A 14805-nucleotide genomic window follows, 5' to 3' on the forward strand; every position below is an offset into this window, starting at 1 on the left:
GGGACAAATGGATATGATCTTTACCAGTAGGCTCTCTGCCTTGATTTCTTCCTTGATTCATTTCATTATAGATCTCCTCATCCACCTCCCCCCTTCTTTGGTATGCCTGTTTACCCTATTGTTATTTATTTATTTACTGATTTATTTATTTATTTAGGCTGTGTTGGGTCTTCGTTTCTGTGTGAGGGCTTTCACTTCTTGTGGCTCACGGGCCTACTTGCTCTGTGGCATGTGGGATCTTCCCAGACCAGGGCTCGAACCCGTGTCCCCTGCCCTGGCAGGCATATTTTCAACCACTGGGCCACCAGGGAAGGCCTAACCTATTTTTAACCTCCATATATCTTTCCTCATCTCCCTCTCTAGATAGCCCTCCTCATCTCTCCATCTCTAACTACCCCCCAACTCAAATTTCCCCCCCTCTACCCTATTCTGTCTCATGCTCTGTAAGTCTTCCTCTACATTTCATCTTCTTTGTATATATCCTTCAATTTCTTCGTCTGTATATCTCTCCCCTCCTGATGTATCCCCCGCATTTCCCTTCCGAAATAACTACTCTCTCATGCTCCTCTTTGTATATTTTCTTTATTTATCACCCTACGTGTCTCCCTTTCAGGTGTTTTGAACTTTCCCATTCTCTGAACGTTCTCATAATCTTCACATTTATCCTCCTTGGTCTCCCTCTTCAGATTTTTTCACGTCTCTCCCATTTCATATTACTCTCTTCTTTGATGTCTGTACACTTTCCCCCTATGTTCCTTTCTGTATCTCTTATCCCTCTGTCTCTTGTTTTCCCTCGTATCTTCCTTCATGTCTCCCATCTCTCTCTATGTCTTTCTCTTGAAGTATGTTCTCATTGACTCCTTTTTTTTTTTAATTGTGGTAAGAAACACAAAGGATTTACCATCTTTAAATATAGTAGACTTCCAGTTTGGAAGGCTTAATATTTAATGGAATGGATTTTAAGGCTTAATATTTCATTGGATGGATAGATCACATTTTTCTGTCCACTCATTCAGCAGTGAACAACTTCTGTGCTTTCACCTCGTATCTGTCATGATTAACGCTGCTGTCTATATCCTTTCTTAGTGGCTTTACCTGTTGCCCTCAGTGTCTCTACATATCTCCATGTCCCACACACCTGTCTACCTTTTTCTTTTCTGACATGTTTTCTGCCCTATCTTTCCCCCTTCTTTTCTCTTTCCCATGATGTCTCTCCTTTTCAAATCCTTTATCTGCCTGAACATCTCTGCCCCACCCTGGATTCCTGCTGGCACCTCAGACCGTGAACAGGGATTTAACATGTATCTAAGGACTAACGTGTACTTCCTCCCTTTCCGCAGTGGATAATCACCTGCAGGAGCTCAAGCCATGCTGACCAACCAGAGAGCCTCCCTGGGTTCAAGATCTGCTGTGATGGGGACCTCAACCGTGTATGAGAAATGGCTGAGCCACCCTAAGTTTTTTGGGGATTACAGGCCTGACTGTAATTATGTTGTTGTTGTTGTTGTTGTTTTCGGTACGTGGCTTTCTCTCTCTTGTGGGCTCTCCCATTACTGAGCACAGGCGCCGGATGTGAAGGCTCAGCAAACATGGCTCCTGTGCCCAGCCGCTCCCTGGCATGTGGGATCTTCCCCGACTGGTGCACGGACCCGTTTCTCCTGCATCGGATGACCCAAGTATCTTTTGTGGTCTGGGCTAGTATTTGGCTGGTCTGGCAGGTAATTGAGGTGAATATACCTCAGTTCCCAGTATCCAGGAAAACTTTTTCTCCTTAACTCTGTCTCTCCTGTTCTTCCTCTGTCTCCACTCACAACAGGATGATGACAGCAACTTTCATATGCATTTCATTGTGGCTGTATCGAGTCTCCGGGCAGAGAGCTATAACATTCCCCCTGCTGACCGGCATAAGACTACAATAGTCTATACCTAACCTTGCATAATTTTCCAAGTTTAACTCTGCCACATTTGAAGTCTTCTGTAGACCTTGAACGTCTCTAACAACTACGTCTTCTCATCACCTTCTGTATTACAGATCAAGCTGATTGCAGGGAAGATCATTCCAGCCATAGGAGCTATAGTTGGCCTTGCAGGTCTGGAGCTGTACAAGGTAGTTCAGGGACACCAACAGCTTGAGTCCTATAAGAACAGCTTCATCAACTTGGCCCTTCCTTTTTTTTCCGTTTCTCTGAGCCCCTTGCCCCACACCATCACCAGGTAAGGGCTTGCTTTTATAGAATCCTTTGGTGTTGCCCATCAGTGATTGATGCTATGTGTGTGTGTGCATGCGTAGAAGGTGTGTGTATCTTATTTCGGTAGAACTGGCTCTAGTTTTCATCATACCTGGTGAGAGGCTTTTTTAATTTTGTGTATCCTTTGTTCATTGTTTGAACCTGTGCAAAGTAGGAATGGAACTGGCATGTTTGTGAAATGAAGAGGAGCGTATGATTAGGGCTTGCTCCCATTTTACTCTTTGTGCTTTACTCTGTGCTTTGTCCCATAATACTACAACCAGCAGTGGTCACTGTGGGATTGCTTTGAGGTACAGTGGCTGCAGCCTAATGGTGAAGAGATGCCCCTCAAGCAGTTCCTTGACTATTTTAAGGTAAGACCCTTTCACTCACTGCACCTGTGGTGGTGGTTGCCCAGGTTACTGGTACTGTCCATCCCAGTGACCCTGTTGCCCCTCCTCGTTTCCACCCTCTTCAGACAGAGTACAAGTTAGAGATCATCATGCTGTTCCAGGGTGTATCTATGTTCTACTCCTTTATCAAGACAGCAAGTAAGATCAAAGATCAACTCAGGCTTGAGTTGGGTCAGTGTGCAAACAGAAACAGGTCCTGCCTGGGGTGGGAAACATCAGCTAGCTATGCAACTCATCTTCACTGTTCTCTTAACTTTGTCTCTGTAAGTCTTTCCTCTCTGTTTACTTCACAGACTCTCTTTCTCCTCACCCCAGGATGTCAGCAATAGTGAAACGAGTATCAAAGCAAAAGCTGGGACACCACATTCAAGCACTGTTTCTTGAGCTGTGCTGCAACTAGAGCGGCAATGATTTGGATGTCCCCTATGTACGATACACCATTCGCTATTCCCTCTACACCCATCTACCTCATTCTCAGTCAAATCAATCTATTTCCATTTCTCTTATAGTTGTCGCAAATGCTGAGCCTTAAGTTCTTCTGAGGACTTTTTGTTGTTGCTGCTGCTTTCTACTGTTTGGAGTTGGAATTCTTAATAAAGAGTTATTAATCCAATTGTGTCATATCCTTCTTTTGTCAAAGGCCCGTACCCTGTTGTCTGTGGGAAAGACCAGCCTTTCTTTAGCTCTGCAGGTTCAGGTGATAGTATGAAAGGCTCAGCCCCTCCCACCAGCATGGAATTTGCCTCACATCCAAGCTTATGAGAAAAGATTAAATCCAACTGTTCTGGTAAACCATTGGTTTGCTATTTTTTCCTTTGTCCTCTCTGTTTAAAAAGAAATAGAGGGGGAGTTCAGGAAGATGGCAGAAGAGTAAGTCACGGAGATCACCTTCCTCCCCACAGATACATCAGAAATACATCTACACGTGGAGCAACTCCTACAGAATACCTACTGAACGCTGGCAGAAGGCCTCAGGCCTCTCAAGAGGCCAGAAACTCCCCACATACCTGTGTAGGGCAAAAGAAATAAAAGGAAAAACAGAGACAAAAGAATAGGGATGGGACCTGCACCAGTGGGAGGGAGCTGTGAAGGAGGAAAGGCTTCCATACACTAGGAGCCCCTTTGTGGGCGGAGACTGCTGGTGGTTGAGGGGTGTAGCTTTGCAACCACATAGGAGAGCACAGCAACGGGTGCGGAGGGCAAAGCAGAGAGGTTCCCACACAGAGTATCGGTGATGACTGGCACTCACCAGCCCAAGAGGCTGGTCTTCTCAATGGCCGGGGCATGCAGGAGCTGGGAGCTGAGACTCGGGCTTGGGTCAGAGTGCAAGGAGAGGACTGGAGTTGGCGGTGTGAACACAGCTTGAATGGGTTAGTGCAGCACGGCTAGCCGGGAGGGAGTCCGGGAAGAAGTCTGGAGCTTCCAGAGAGGCAAGAGACATTTTCTTCCCTCTTTGATTCCTGGTGCGTGAGGAGAGCGCTACTTAAAGGAGCTCCAGAGAAGGGTGCGAGTTGTGGCTATCAGCGTGACCCCAGAGATGGGCATGAGATGCTAAGGCTGCTGCTGCCACCACCTAGAATCCTGTGTAGAAGCACAGGTCCCTCCTCATGCCTCCGTGAACAGGAAGCAGAGCAGCCCTCCAGTGTCAGGGTCCCGAGATCCAGGGACAACTTCCCCAGGAGAATTAATTGTGCACCTCAGGCTGCTGCAAAGTCACGCCAGATTTGGACACCACAGGCCAGACCTGCATCCATATGCCTCCATCCCCACGGCCTGAGAGAGGCAGAGCCACTGAATCAGTGGCTCCTTTAACCCTGTCCTGTCTGAGCGAAGAACAGACACCCTCAGGCAAGCTACATGCAGAGGCAGGGCCAAATTCATAGCGGAAACACAGGAGCTGTGCGAGCAAAGAAGAGAAAGGGGGCTTCTCTGGTGGCACAATCATTGAGAATCCGCCTGCTAATGCAGGTAACACGGGTTCGAGCCCTGGTCTGGGAAGATCCCACATGCCACGTGGAGCAACTAGGCCCGTGAGCCACAACTACTGACCCTGCACGTCTGGAGCCTATGCTCCACAACAAGAGAGGACACGACAGTGAGAGGCCTGCACACTGTAATGAAGAGTGGCCACTGCTTGCCAAAACTAGATAAAGCCCTCACACAGAAATGAAAACCCAGTACAGTTAAAAATAAATAAATAAATGAAAGTACACTTAATTCAAAAATATATTTTTAAAAGATATTTCACACCAGGGTCAAAAACAAAAACAAACAACAAAACACAGACAACAAAAACAAAAAAAGATAAAGGGAGATCTCTCCCAGCAGCCTCAGGAGCAGCGGACTAATTCTCCACAATCAACTTCATGTACCCTGCATCAGTGGAATACCTGAATAGACAATGGTTCATCCCATATTGACGGGTGGACTTTGTGAGCAAGATATATTATTTATTCCTCTTTTCCTCTTTTTGTGAGTGTGTATGTGTATGCTTCTGTGTGAGATTTTGTTTGTATAGCTTTGCTTTCACAATTTGTCCTATGGTTCTGTCTGTCAATTTTTTTTTTACTTATAAAATATTTCTTTCCTTAATAATTATTTTCTATTTATGTTTTAATAACTTTTTAAATTTTATCTATCTTTTCTTTTTTCTTGCTTTCTTTCCTTCCTTCCTTCTTTCTTTCCTTCTTTCTACTTTTTCTCCCTTTTATTCTGAGCCATGTGGATGAAAGGCTCTTGGTGCTCCAGCCAGGAGTCAGTGCTGTGCCTCTGAGGTGGGGAAGCCAAATTCAGGACACTGGCCCACAAGAGACCTCCCAGCTGCACATAATATCAAATGGTGAAAATCTCCCAGAGATCTCCGTCTCAATGTCAAGACCCAGCTTCACTCAACAACCAACAAGCTATGGTGTTGGACACCATATGCCAAACAACTAGCAAGACAGGAACACAACACCACCCATTAGCAGAGAGGCTGCCTGAAATCATAATAAGGCCACAGACACCCTAGAACACAACACTAGACCTGGAAGTTTTCACCAGAAAGACAAGATCCAACTGCATCCACCAGAACACAGGCACCAGAGTCTCCTCCACCAGGAAGCCTACACAACCCATTGAATGAACTTTAGCCACTGGAGACAGACACCAAAAACAATGGGAACTACGGACCTGCAGCCTGCAAAAAGGAGACCCCAAACACAGAAAGATGAGCAAAATGAGAAGACAGAAAAACACACAGCAGATGACGGAGCAAGGTAAAAACCCACCAGACCTAATAAATGAAGAGCAAATAGGCAGTCTACCTGAAAAAGAATTCAGAATAATGATAGTGAAGATGATCCAAAATCTGTGAAATAGAATAGAGAAAATGCAAGAAACATTTCACAAGACCTAGAACAAGTAAAGAAGAAACAAGTAATGATGAACAGCACAATAAATGAAACTAAAAATACTGTAGAATGGATCAGCAGCAGAATAACTGAGGCAGAAAAAATGGATAAGTGACCTGGAAGTAAAATAATGGAAATAAAACTGCAGAGCAGAATAAGGAGAAAAGAATGAAAAGAACTGCAGACAGTCTCACAGACCTCTTGGACAATATTAAATGAACCACATTCGAATCATATGTGTCCCAGAAGAAGAAGAGAAAACGAAAGGGACTGAGAAAATATTTGAAGAGATTATAGTTCAAAATATCCGTAATATGGGAAAGGAAAAATTTAATCAAATCCAGGAAGCACAGAGTCCCATGCAGGATAAATCCAAGGAGAAACACGCCAAGACACATATTAATCAAACTATCAAAAATTAAATACAAAGAAAACATATTAAAAGCAGCAGGGGAAAACAAACAAACAAACAAACAACACAAAAGAGATTCCCCATAAGGTTAACGGTGGATCTTTCAGCAGAAACCCTGCAAGCCAGAAGGGAGTGGCAGGACATATTTAAAGTGATGAAGGAGAAAAATCTACAACCCAGATTACACTACCCAACAAGGATCTCATTCACATTTGATGGGGAAATTAAAAACTTTAACGACAAGCAAAAGCTGAGAGACTTCAGCACCACCAAACTAACTTTACAGCAAATGCTAAAGGAACTTTTCTAGGCAAGAAACACAAGAGAAGAAAAAGATCTACAAAAACAAATACAAAATAATTAAGAAGTGGGAAGGGGAACATACATATTGATAATTACTTTAAAGGTAAATGGGTTAAATGCTCCGACCAAAAGACACAGACGAGCTGAATGGATACAAATCCAAGACCCATATATATGCTGTGTACAAGAGACCCACTTCAGACCGAGGGACACATACAGAATGAAAGTGAGGGGATGGAAAATGGTATTCCATGCAAATGGAATTCAAAAGAAAGCTGGGGTAGAAATTCTCATATCAGAAAAAAATAGAATTTAAAATAAAGACTATTACAAGAGACAAAGAAGGACACTACATAATGATCAAGGGATCGATCCAAGAGGAAGATATGACAATTGTAAATATTTATGCACCCAACATAGGGGCACCTCAGTACATAAAACAAATACTAACAGCCATAAAAGGGGAAATCGACAATAACATATTCATAGTAGGGGACTTTAACACCCCACTTTCACCAATGGACAGATCATCCAAAATGAAAATAAATAAGGAAACACAAGCTTTATGTGATACATTAAAAAAGGTGGACCTAATTGATATTTATAGGGCATTCCATCCAAAAACAACAGAATACACATTTTTCTCAAATGCACATGGAACGTTCTCCAAGATAGATCATATCTTGGGTCACAAATCAAGCCTTGGTAAATTTAAGAAAATTGAAACTCTATCAAGTATCTTTTCCGACCACAATGCTATGAGACTAGATAGCAATTTCAGGAAAAGATCTGTAAAAAAATACAAACGCATGGAGGCTAAACACTACACTACTTAATAACGAAGTGATCACTGAAGAAATCAAAGAGGAAATCAAAAAATACCTAGCAACACATGACAATGGAGACATGACGACCAAAAACTTATGGGATGTAGCAAAAGCAGTTCTAAGAGGGAAGTTTATAGCAATACAATCCTACCTTAAGGAACAGGAAACATCTCAAATAAACAACCTAACCTTGCACCTAAAGCAATAAGAGAAAGAAGAACAAAAAACCCCCAAGGTTCGCAGAAGGAAAGAAATCAAAAACATCAGATGAGTAATAAATGAAAAAGAAATGAAGGAAACAACAGCAAATATCAAGAAAACCAAAAGCTGGTTCTTTGGGAAGATAAACAAAATTGATAAACCATTAGCCAGATTCATCAAGAAAAAAAGGGAGAAGACTCAAATCAATAGAATTAGAAATGAAAAAGGAGAAGTAACAACTGACACTGCAGAAATACAAAAGATCATGAGAGATTGCTACAAGCAACTCTATGCCAATAAATTGGACAATCTGGAAGAAATGGAAAACTTCTTAGAAATGCACAACCTGCCAAGACTGAATCAGGAAGAAATAGAAAATATGAACAGACCAATCACAAGCACTGAAATCGAAACTGTGATTAAACATCTTCCAACAAACAAAGCCCAAGACGAGACGGCTTCACAGGCGAACTCTATCAAACAACTAGTGAAGAGCTAACACCTATTCTTTTCAAAGTCTTCCAAAATATAGCAGAGGGAGGAACACTCCCAAACACATTTTAGGAGGCCAACATCACCGTGATACCAAAACCAGACAAGGATGTCACAAAGAAAGAAAACTACAGGCCATGTCACTGATGAACATAGATGCAAAAATCCTCCACAAAATACTAGCAAAGAGAATGCAACAGCACATTAAAAGGATTCATTTAACCATTGATAAACAATGACATAGTTAATGACTATGCCTTGCATATTTTAGGTAAATATTAATACAGTGAACAAGGGAGTGCAAATATCTCAGTAAAGTAACTAATTTCATTTCCTTCAAATATGTATATTCAGAAATGGAATTGCTAGGTTATATGGTGGTACTGTTTTTACTATTTTGAGGAACATCCAAATTATTTTCCATAGTGGTTGTACTAAGTTACATTCCCACCAACAGTCTGTAAGTGTTCTCTTTTTTTCTACATGCTTGACTACACTTTTATGTCTTGTCTTTTTCATAATGACCACTATAAAATGTGTGAGTCGATATCTTTTGGTGGTTTTATGTTGCATTTCTCTTACTAGTACAGAACTTGAGCAAATTTTCATGTGTCTGTTGGTCATTCATAGGTCTCCCATGAGAGGAATATATCTGCTAAAGTGTTCAGCCAACTTTTTAATTAGATTATTCAGCTTTTGTTTTAATTGTGTCCTTTTATGTTTGGACATTAGTCCCTTAGCTGTCATGTAGTTGGCAAATCTTTTCTCCCATTCCATAGAATTCCTATGCTTCCTGTTCCATTGCCTCTTTACTCTGTTCAAATATACGCACACACACACACATATATACACGTATACAGAAAAAAAAAACTATAAACCCCACCTAACCATAACATTGTGGACAGTTCCCAGCTACCGGGATCTATTTACATCTGGCGCTGAAACTCTGCCCCAGAGAGGTGGGTGTAATTCCAACATCGCTAGGACCACAGGATGTGTCTCTAGACCCCTAACTACCTTAGATTGCTAGGTAAGGAATACTCCAATCAAGGCACTTATGTTACTAAGAATGGAACCCACAAAGTCTGGCTCCTGTGACCAAGGGGTTTACTGGTGGGATAAGGGGATTATGATGCAAAGGGCGGGGCTCCAATCAGTCCCCATCTGGCATGCAGTCCTCCTGGCTTGCTTCCTGGGGAAGGGAGCATCTGACCGTGCTGCTGTCTGGAGCTCTCATGTCACAGCCTCAAGCCCAGAAACATCCACGTCTGGGTGCTCTGGAGTGCCTTCCTGTCCTGTGTCCCTACGTGACAAAGGTCTGAGCACTGCCTGGGAAAACTCTTCTACGTGGGTACCAGAGGAATGTGACAGGAAAAGCAGTAACAACCCCAAAGTCCATCAGAGTAGAACGGGCTAACTGGGGTGTGTTCCTAAAATGGAATACTACCCTCCACCCAAAAAGAGTGGATAACGGCTAGTCATCTCAGAAATATAAGGATGAGGGGGAGAAAAGTCAGCTCCAGAATACCCATTGTATATAACACATAAACTTCAAAATTAAGTAAATATAATTTGGGGGTGTGCAGTGAAACTTTATACAAACTACAGAATTCAGAATTCGGGTTACAACTAGGTGGAAGGGGGTGGTGGGGCGGAGTGTCTGGAAGAAACATGGAGTGACCTTTCCAGGTGTCAGCAGTGCCGTTACTTACGATGGGGTGTGGGGTACACGAGTGTCTATTTTATTATGTCTTTCCTTTTACATCACTTATATACACTCTGATGTGTATGATTTATTTCACAAAAGTTTTAAGAGCCAGGTCTGTGCCAATCAGTGGTCTGAGAATCACTGTGGACATACACCATTCCCAGGTCACATATTTGTTTTTTAACTTGCTTGGGATGCCAACCTTAATTCACGCAGGAAGATAAAAACTTCCCTTAGTGGCTGCTTTCTAACTTTGTAAAGACTGAAAATTAAATCTGAGATGATGTAGTAAATTAAAACGATAGTGATGTTTTTAGATCAAATTGTATGTGTTAAAGTGTATTTGATGGCTCGTTTTTAACATTGAAGAGAATTTGGCATATTCATCTCAGATTAGTTTTGTTATTTCAATTAGAAACCTACTAAATAACTCAGTTTAGGATTAAATGGAAAATTTAAGAACATTGTATTAAATGATATTTATTTGTTTTATTATTATTATTTTTTGATGTGAGGAAAAGAAACCTCAGGTTTTCTGGTTTCTTTTTTTATATTGTGAATTTTATTTTACTTTTTTATACAGCAGGTTCTTATTAGTTATCCATTTTATACATATTAGTGTACGTATGTAAATGGTATTTTTAAAAGAACTAGAGATTCACCGTGTTTATGAGTTTATTAGATTCACTAGATCAGGTTAAATACTAGAAGAGGTGGCAATTAAAGGGCTTAAAAAGAAAATTAGGGAACAGTTCTCAGAGCTTTCTGAGATGCTCTTCCTGGGTTAGAATCCTCAAATTCGGCTCAAATAAAATTTTCTAATTTTTTCTTTAAAAAAGTTTAATTTAAAAAAATAAAAGATTTAATTTATAAATGCACTTAAAAAAAACAGTGATGCCCTTATGCCTTTTTATGGCAGTAGACTATAAAGAAAAGATCAGAATTAACTATTTCAGATACTTGCAATGACCAGGGTGGGTATTTGGTAAAGGAAGCAGCAGCAATGTTTTGTAGTTTTCTGGAGGACCAGGAAAAGAGGCCCGTGTGAGCGGGGACTGTGGGAAAATCCTCATAGAAAACCCATCCCTCTGACCAGAGGAACCCAAATAAGATGTCCCTGTGACCTGAATGGTGGCAGTGTGGTTTTTGTTTTGTGTTTTTTTAAATAATTTTTATGGGAGTATAGTTGATTTTAAATGTTGTGTTAGTTTTTGCTGTACAGCAAAACAAATCAGTTATACATCCACATATATCCATTCTTTTTTAGATTCTTTTCCCATAGAGGCCGTTACAGACTAACAAGAAGCGTTCCCTGTGCTATACAGTAGGTCCTTACTAGTTACCTATTTTATACATAGTAGTGTGTACATGTCAATCCCAATCTCCCAATTTATCCATCCTCCTCCCCTTCCCACCGGTAACCATGTTTGTTTTCTACATCTATGACTCTATTTCTGTTTTGTAAATAAGTTCATTGGTACCATTTTTTTAGATTCCACATATAAGTGACATCATATGATATTTGTCTCTGACTTACTTCACTCAGTATGACCATCTCTAGGTCCACGCATGTTGCTGCAAATGGCATTATTTTGTTCTTTTTTATGGCCGAGTAATATCCCATTGTATATATGTACCACATCTTCTTTATCCATTCCTCTGGGGATGGACATTTAGGTTGCTTGGCTATCGTAAATAGTGCTGCAATAAACATCAGGGTGCACGTATCTTTTCAAATTATGGTTTTCTCTGGATACATTCCCAGACCTCCTTCCCCAGCCCCACTCTGCAGCCCTTGGGAATCTCCTTCTGAACAAAAGCAGAGATGGCCAGATGGTTTTTGGTGGCGGGCCTCGCCCCACTCAGGGCCCGTGGGGGGACCATTACTGAGGAAGGCACACGTGACCCCGATGGGCCCCAAGGCTGCTCCCCCTCCCTCCTGAACCCTTAGGAGCCAGGCCGCAAGGCTGGCCACTCGACGGAAACACCTGAGAGTGAGTTTAAGCTTAAGTTTAAAAAGGGAAAAGGCGACAAGTACTTGCCCCCAGACCCATGAAATCAGGAATTCTACAGTAGGGCCCGGGAGTGGGAATTTTTCTGAAGTTCCCCCAGGTGACTCCAAAGTGCACCTCCCAGGCTGAAAACTACTAACAATTTGATTTGCAGCAATACTCCTTAGACCAAAGGCAACAGTGTCCACCAGCACGGCTGGGCCCAAGCTCTAACGAAGAGAGCACAAAGGCAGCTCCTGTGGTTCCGAGCACCTTCCAACTGCAGACACCATTTATGCCATTTGACTTGGCAAATGCCTTCTGTACAGCAGGACAGGGTGATGATAACTCAGGTCCTTTCAGAGTTATGGAGGGACCCCCTGTGTACAGAACCAGCCTTCACGGTGCTGCAGAACATTGGGAATTCTATTTAAGCTGAAGCTAAATTTTAGTTTCCTCCCTGAATTATTTATTCCTCAAAAAATAAATGGTGAACCCCAGGAGATGGTGGTGACAGTGCGTGTTGCTCAGGAGGGACTTTAAAAATCACTGCTCCAGCTGCTGCAGTAACAAATTCCACAAATAAAATGGCCATCGCAGAGCGCTCACCTCCCATCAGGTCACTTGGCAAGCTGATCTCGCCCCAGAACACGTATGTCACTTTACGCTCGTGGGTGGTTGGTGCCTCCATCCGGAATGAGTGGGAGGCACAGCGAAGCTGATGGTGCCCATGTCCTGGCGGAGCACAGCACATCTGACTGCACCCCCTGAAGCCACTGCTTTTATAAAACGAGTTGTACTTTTGTAACCAGCAGTGGTGACCCCCAACTTGGCCATCTATTCCCTGCGCCCCCATTGGCGCCCCGGGAGCTCCTTTCGTGGGTCACTGTTCATCCATCCCTCCTCTCTCACCCGCTCCCCAATCTTAGCCTGGAGGTGAGCGTGCGTTTCTGGACCAAACGTCAACGTGTAACTGACACCACAACTAGCCACAGTGCACCCTGCAACCTTACGGGTAAGATTCCAAGAACAGCTGAGAAGCAAGGAGAGCTGGGGTTGTGGACTGGATGAGAAACCTGAATAAAACAAATCCCCACCAGATAACTGTGGCATAAAATAAATCTAATGGCAGACTAAATGGAGTATCTGGGAAGTACCTTGAACCTTCATTCAAAAACACATAACTCCTAAACCACGTCAGTTTTCTTGTTTCCACTTTTAATTCTGCCATTTTCCCTTAATGTTCAGGTTTTAACAAAGACAACAGGGCTATTGCTTGCCAAATCCCAGCTAGGAATTCAGAGCATAGAACAAATCAAAACTACAGCAAAAAAATTATCAATCTGTACAACTAACTTTAGAAAATAGTTTAGTACAATTTTGTTGTAAAACTCATTTGCAGGAGGTTAATCACATGTACTTATCAAATTTCCTCCTGATAATACATGAAAACAAAAACTCAATAAACTATGCATAGTAGATCCAAAGCAAATTATATACAAAGAAGCAAAACAAATTTTTAAGTACAATATATGCATGTTCAAAGAACTAAGACTGAAAGAAGGCCACTTTCTTTAACGCCAGGGCAAGGACGAAACTAACAGCTGCATTTTTCACCTGCAGTAAGGTTAACCACCAATCAACAACACTGCTATGACAGCCACATCAGGAAAGGCCACACTGTACATATGAAATGCTTCATGCAAATACATACATCAACAGGAACCACCAATCGATTCCAATGCAATGTCAGGTATGACTGTTTCCTGCTGGGAGAGGCTGTCAGGACACAGGCTTGCTCATTACCAGAGATGATGCACTAATTCTCACGTTGCCAGACCAGGTGGAAGGTGGACCAAAAGTGAACACAACGTGTGAGAACAGGCACCAAACTTAACTGGAAATAACATCGTTTGGGTGGGGCAGCAAAGTACGTACGGTGGGGAGCACTTACTTCACGTGTTGTGTGGGCGGAGTGGGAGAAGTTCCTGACCCCAGCTCTTTCCAGCATGCCTCTTCTCTAAGCTTACAGGTTTTAGATTCTCTACATTGTCACTGCAAGTGTCTGCTAAATGAAGCATTTTACCAAGATAGCAGGAAAGTAAACTTAAAGAAACAATGAGCTTTCTTGCCAAAGGCCAGGCAGGAAGCTTACGAAGCCCCTACCCAGAGTGGGGCTCAGCCCGCCTCTGTCAACAGGGAGCAGGGGCTAACTGTGGGGACAGAGCACGTGCTCCCCGAGTGACAGGAGTGTTCAATCCCATCAGCAGAGGTCTGGAAACCAGAGGGAGGGACAAGGGTAACAAAGAAGTAGCATGCTTAAACCTTTGGCAACCAAATGTTTTTTTTTGAAAGCTCTTAATAACCTGCTTCAGTAGAATTCCTGATGAACACAAAGCCCTTTTTGCTTAAAAAGCAGATGACTGAAAAAGTTTCAAATGGTGCACATTCGTCTTCAGGAATGCATGCTTTCTCCCCCAAATTAACTAGGGCTGCAAAGCATTCACTACAAACCGCTAGTTCAAACAATGGTCAACTATTACTAACACAGATTCTCAGTCTGTGATACCTCAACATCAGTGTGTGTGCGCTTGGAAAACTGGACTTTGACATTAGGCAGCCCTGCCCTCCATCAAGTCTCTCAAATCACCACCCACCATGGCCACCTCCTTTCACAGAAGCACAACCCCTCTAACCAGATCTTCCACCACAGCGGTGTATTTGCGTCACTTACGATGGTTTCCAAGGATGACAGGCAATCTGTCAACTCTCTCCCTGTTCTCAACTCCCAAGCATTTGCACTCCTCTCCCATCCTTCGCTTTTTAGAGGATGTTTCT

The 14805-nt window shown here is 42.5% G+C and overlaps 1 long non-coding RNA gene and 1 pseudogene across 2 annotated transcripts in view; one reads left to right on the plus strand and one right to left on the minus strand.

Annotated features, from left to right (window-relative positions):
* LOC308609646 (ubiquitin-like modifier-activating enzyme 1) overlaps positions 1 to 4030 on the plus strand; it is a 44237-nt pseudogene extending 40207 nt beyond the window's left edge. The window contains exons 15-20 of the transcript in view: positions 1564 to 1718; positions 1817 to 1909; positions 2033 to 2214; positions 2501 to 2602; positions 2707 to 2779; positions 3894 to 4030. The product of the transcript in view is annotated as a ubiquitin-like modifier-activating enzyme 1 (transcript). The remainder of the gene's footprint in view (positions 1 to 1563; positions 1719 to 1816; positions 1910 to 2032; positions 2215 to 2500; positions 2603 to 2706; positions 2780 to 3893) is intronic.
* Positions 1 to 14805, minus strand: part of LOC308609709 — a 1094809-nt gene that overhangs the window by 313556 nt on the left and 766448 nt on the right. The gene's annotated exons all lie outside the window — the stretch shown is intronic.

This window comes from Mesoplodon bidens (genome assembly GCF_964165515.1).
Source record: "Mesoplodon bidens genome assembly, chromosome: Y".
In the NCBI taxonomy this organism is placed as follows: Eukaryota; Metazoa; Chordata; class Mammalia; order Artiodactyla; family Ziphiidae; genus Mesoplodon; species Mesoplodon bidens.